Below are 5,956 nucleotides of genomic sequence, written 5' to 3'. Positions count from 1 at the left end.
TTGTGACAGTGACTTTTTTCTTTTTTAAAAAAAACAGATTAGGAAGGCAGACTTGGAGAAGGATATAGGAAAAGCAATTAAATACCAAATGCTATAGATATGAGAGCCCCCTTTGCCTTTGGTTCTTCTGAAGAGCATGTTTAAGGCCCACTGCTATCTGAAAATCCATTAACTAAACACATAGTGGTTCTGTCTCCATTTCACTGAGCCATGGCCAGCTATTTAAACCTTAGCCTGAATAAGGTGATTAGAACTTTAATGAGTATCGATCTGGAGAGGATCTGACGAATGGGTGCTGACACAGGTGGTAGGGGGACAATGGAACTTAGCTCTTCAGTGAAACAAAGGAATCTAAGGCCTGTGGCTACAAGTAAACTCCAGAATTAGAACCAGTCAGGGTCCAGAGATGGAACTGAGAACTTCATACAACTCAAATAAAAGCCCCAGCTCAAGAGGCTCCCTGTTGATGAGGAGACCTAGTAGCTCCTCAGGATCCCCTATTCAGCTGAAGTCCTCATCCTTACAAAGGGAGCCCAGATCAGAAGCAGGGGGCCTGTCCTTCACCTGCACTAAAGGTGTGAAGACTAGAGACCACTTGGGAGCAGTTACGCCGTAGGCTTGACTTTCCAAAAGCTTAGCGAGGTAAAAGGTTGAAGGAAAGTGCTTTCAGGACAGTAGGATATGCACCCATTTGTGAAGAACTGGGGGGATGGGGCCTGGGGTAGGGATGGATAAAAATCCTCAAATGAAGGTAGAAGGCAGAAAGAGAGGCTTGGGATATAGCAAATCCAAGATAGTGGAGCACGGAAGTCAATGTGTCCAGAGCCAGCCATTTTCTAGAACTGTGAAAAGGTCCCAGGTCTTGAAACCAAACAAGCTATGTTTGTATCCCACCACGGTCCGTTCTTCACTACATGGAACCTCAGATAATTCACCCTCTGCTCTGAGACTCATTTCCTTATCTGTAATGTGCGACTGCCCCACCACCACCACATACACTAAATGGGGCTCAGCAATAGAATCCATTTCTTGGAGACATTAAGTAAGGCAATATATATAAAGCTCAATAAATGGCAACTCTGATTACAAATATTCCTTTCCCAGGAACAAATGACAGTTAAGGTAGTTACAAGATTGAGGGGCTGAAAGAGGGAATGAAATAAGAGAAAGAGACAATGTGGAACAGGTTAGGGACTAAGGCAGGCACCCTGAACTTGACCATACCCTGGAGATCAGAAGCAGGAGATCTCCGAGGGTAGAAAGCTCACAGAGGAGCAGGACAAAGCTTCCTCTAAGGCACTAGCTGGAGGGACTATGCTGAGGTTACACTATGGGCAAGAAGCAGGAGGAGGCCAGGGAGCTGAGTCAAAGAACTCAGCTCAGTCAGAAGTGGAGGTGGAAGCCACAGAGCTGCAAGATGGGCTCGGGGTAGGCCCTGAGGACTCCACCTGTGGGATGGATGGATGGCTTTCAGCCCCTCAGGCTGGGTCAGCTGGCAGAGAGGTTGTGTCCAGACTCTATCCTGAGCAGCTGCTACCCTCTGAGGCCAGGGAGAGTTGGAAAAATGCAATGATTGAGGTGGACCACCACCACCACGCAGTGCCCTCTGCCTGTTCCTGACAACAAGCAGTCCCCAGGAAGTACAGAGGCACCAGAGGCAGGCTTAAGGTCATTCAGAGGCCAACCAAAGGCAAGAACAGAGGACAACAGGGTAGAAGGGAAGTGAAGGAGCAGGGTAACGGGTCAGAGGCTAAAACTTGAGTGAGGAAAAGGCAGAGGGAAGGAGAACAGATAGGAATATAGGGAGACAAATGAGAAAGTACTAAGGCTGAGGTGAGCCCAGCAGCTTCCTAATAAGAGGAGAAAGTGCAGAGCTTCAGAAGGTATCTGATGCAGGAGGGGGTGGGGTCAGCTAAGGATGTGAGGGAGGGGTACAGAGCGTCCCTGGCCTGGCCCAGGCGATGACTTCACAGGGATCTCTCCCATTTCTTCCTAAGCCGCCAGTCCTGGTGACCCCCTGCCCGAATCTCAAGGGTCTAGGCTAAGCAGGCACTGACGGGAGAGAAGGGGCCCTTCTGAGCCAGTTCCCCAAGGCTGGCACAGTGCCTGCTGAGGGAGGAGGGGACTAGAGACCCAGCCCTTGTCAGCATCCCGGCCGGCACTTCGGAGGCAATTAGCAGCCCAGCTGAGCTAATCCCCCGCCTGGCTAGGCCAACACAAACAGGCCCAAGCCGGGTGCACACTTGCCTCCCTGTTTGCTGAAGGGCCCAGTGGTCCGCCAAGAACAACACCAGTAACCCAGGGCCTTCTCTAGGTTAAGAGTGGGACCAGGGCTTGCTGAAGAGCTGACAGTGCCCGACAGCACACTCTGGACAGGCGCCCTGGCTGCCCCAGAAAGGCAGCCACTATTCTTAAAGCATGGGCCAGTGGGAAGAGAAAGCTAGACACAAGAAGCCATGTATTCTGATTCAACACACACTCCCACCTCCAGCAGGCCACCTGTGAGAGAAAGGCTTGCCACTTTGGCCAGCCCAGCTGAGTCCAGGAGAGGTAGGTCCTGTGGCCAGAGCCCAAGAACACAGGATCCATGCTGGATGTGGGAGTCAAGAAGCAATTCAGATTTGGCTCTTGCCCTCAAAGAGCTCACAGTCTATCGAGGAAAGAGATTATGTGACCCAGAAGTTGGGTCAGAATCTAGCCCCAATAAACTCGACAAAGCTGCAGTAGAGCCTCCAAGCAGAGAAGGCAAAGGGAACCCACGAGAAGAAACAAACCAAGGCCCCCAGACTGACAAATGGGGTAGATGGGTACCAAAGGAAAGACCTAGGACAAGTTTTGCCACAAAGCAGTCCTGGACCAAGAAGTAGACAGCCAGGACACCCTTCATAGGCACCTCCACTTCTGATCTGCAGGCCAATCCTACCCTCATCAGCCCTGGGCCTAGAGTATGTTTTTTAAGAACCAAACTCTCCACCCTCAGTTTGGTCCCTCCACTACCGTGAGACTCCTTTCTCCTCAATCTCCAAGTCCTCGCAGTTCTGCCGAGAACAAAGGCCACAAACAGACTTTGCAGTAGATCAGCTCTTCAGAGCTTCCACTTGAGGAAGCATCTGTCATGGCCTCCCTGTGTGGGACTCTGTCCATCAGCTGTACTCGGCACCACCACCACTACAGAGACCTCACTGATCACAACCTCATATCAGCATCATCTCATGCCCTGGGCACCGGCAAGTAACTGAACACAAATATTCCCTACCGGGCTAAGCTGAAAGGTAGATACATGATTTATCTGTAGTTCAGGGAGAAGACTGAGCCCCACGGAAGGAAAGAGACATGCCAGGGCTTTAAGCTTCTAGTCAGGATGCAGTTGTCATAAGGGGCCCTCCCTACTCCACAAGCTCCCTGCCTCACATACTTCCAGCCTAGACCAGCCTTTGGTGCTGACTGGCCAGAGAGCCACAGAAACCCAAGCCAACCTTCTCCTCACAAAATAGTATCATCTGTCCCTGGCTGGACTGAGCTAAACTCTGACATGCTACTGGGACCTACATATTACTCTCCAGACAGCTTTCTCTTTAGGCCCAAAGGGTAAGGCAGGCTGGAGTTGACTGCCAGAGCTGACAAAGTCATAGCAGCGAACAGCAGCCCTCCCCACCGCCCTGCTGCAGCCGGTGCGGCAAAAGACTTCAGGCCCAGGTCCAAGCCTGCCAGATAGGCTGTCAGGTTTCTGCCCACAGTACAAAGAGGCTGACAACCCATGGTCCAAACTCCTTACAGTCTGCTTCACACCTGGCTCTAGGACATCTAGCCTGGACCAAGGTATAGATGAGATGATAAATCCTTTTCCCCTTTAGTTCAGCCCAACGTGAAGGTATTTTTTTTAAAGGTATTTTACCAGAACACTGGAAAAAAAAACCCAGAAAGATCATAAGCACACAGAAACAAGCAGTTTCAGGCCGGGGATTTAGCTTCGTAGCACGGTGCCTGCCTGGCAAGCAGGAGATCATGAGTTTGATTCCCGGTACCAAAAAAAAAAAAGAAAAAGGAAAAGAAATAAGCAGTTTCCTAAGCAGGACTTTGACCAGAACCCAATCAGAACCCTACAGAAGCATCTTCCTCCACCCCTCATCCCTTGGTCAGTCTCCTTTCTCTCATCGGGAGATCTGGGGTCTCATTCTAACTCCACTGCTGACAGCCTGAAAAAATCTAAAGCAAGTCAATAAACTTCTCAATCTCATCTGTAAAACAGAGATGAAGATAATACAGGGCCAGGTCTGGATTACTCAGCTCTACAAAGCTCGCCACCCCTACCCACCTCTGTGGCTGTGGGAAGACTAGGTGAAACACTGCTGTGGACATCCTCTGTGGATTCAGAAGCACAGTCAGGGAAGGTGATGGTAGTCATTGGCCAGCACCTGCCTTTCCCTTAAGAGTGAGGACAAATGTGTTTTGCGAATAGCAACTACAGGTTCCTGGTGTAGGTTTAGCTCACATGAGGGTCTGCTGGGTCGCCTTTCTCTTTGGAGTCCTTCTATCCCTCTTCCTCCCAGCACCTCTTGCAGCCTGGGCCTCTTCCCCCACCCCCTTCTTGGACAGCAGCTGGAGCCACCTGGAAAGTTTCAGGAATGGCTGATGGTTATCATAGCTAGGACAGGGCGAGTGGCTGCCCCTCAGATTTATCATGGAGCTGGAGTGGATCCAGAGAAGTGACCAAGAGGATGTAGGACTGCTGCTATGAACTCAAGACTGTCTCAATCTGGAAAGAGAAAGGCTGAGAGAGAGGGCAGCTAAGCCACTCAAATAAGAAGGGGTATAAAGAGGGAACCTTAGACTTGCTCTTCAAAAGAAAAAGCATGGGGTACTGCAGAACCTTGAGAATCGAAGTTATCCAAATCTGGATAGAAACTCCTTCTACCCTCCCTGGTTGGATGATCTCAGATGAGTTAACCCCTCTGAGCCTCAGCCTTCCCATCTATACCATCTCAGAAGGCTACTGTGAGAACTGAGCCATACTGCAGGTAGGTGTCTAAGAAATAGTCCCCTCTCCCATTCCCTTCATTTCTGACCTGGGTCATGTACTCTCCCCGCCCACCTGGGGCAGAGATTATATGAGAACACTTTACATACATGTACACCAACCTGCTCCTCTCAGAACCTAGGATATGTTCGACATGACATATGATTCCTGGTGCAAACTGCTTACGTTTCAGTAACAGCAGCATATCCCCTCAGTCTTGACAGGACTCCAGTAAGGGCAGCAGAGAGAGGGAATGGCAGGTGACTCCCCTCCTGTATATCCTATACATCTCTCCCTGAAGAGGCACTGCTTCTGGGCAAGAGGTTTTCAACCCATATAGTCCTTTCCTATAAGTCACAAAACCCTGCCTTGTTCATTCCATTTGTCATTTCAAAACGAATCTTGTGACTAAAACCAAATCTAACCGAGTGATTTTTGAAACTGCACACATCTGTCTATCAGGTATTCTATTACTCTCCCTAAGAGAATCTAGTAGTTAAAAGCTCTGGAGTCAAAATAACCCCAACTCTACTACTTCCTAGCTGTGTACATTGGGCAAGTCATTTCACCTGGTTCCTCAGTTACAAACTAGAAATGGAAAGAGCAGCCATTTCACAGAGCCATGTCAAGGTAAAACATGCAAAGTACTTCACACATTAGTGGTCCTCACCCACGCCCTGGCCACTATGACCTCTGTGAACATGAAAGAATGCTCCTACTTTCTAAGCATTCTGGTCCAGCGGCTGTTTTAAATGGACTCCCCAACTTTAGTTAAGCAGAAGACACACGACAGAAAAAGGGTCAGCACCCTTTTACAGGCTTGTTTCCCTTGTTTTCCCTCAGGTACATGCCACATCATGCATATACACTAATGCTTACATGTCCTGTATTCCCCTCAAACTGTGAGCTCCTTAAGAATGAGATCTGGAACTTCTATTT

This window comes from Chinchilla lanigera, unplaced genomic scaffold (genome assembly GCF_000276665.1).
Source record: "Chinchilla lanigera isolate Chin_1 unplaced genomic scaffold, ChiLan1.0 scaffold00051, whole genome shotgun sequence".
NCBI classification, from domain to species: domain Eukaryota; kingdom Metazoa; phylum Chordata; class Mammalia; order Rodentia; family Chinchillidae; genus Chinchilla; species Chinchilla lanigera.
The sequence above is the reverse complement of the archived record's forward strand: the minus strand, read 5'-3'. Positions refer to the sequence as shown.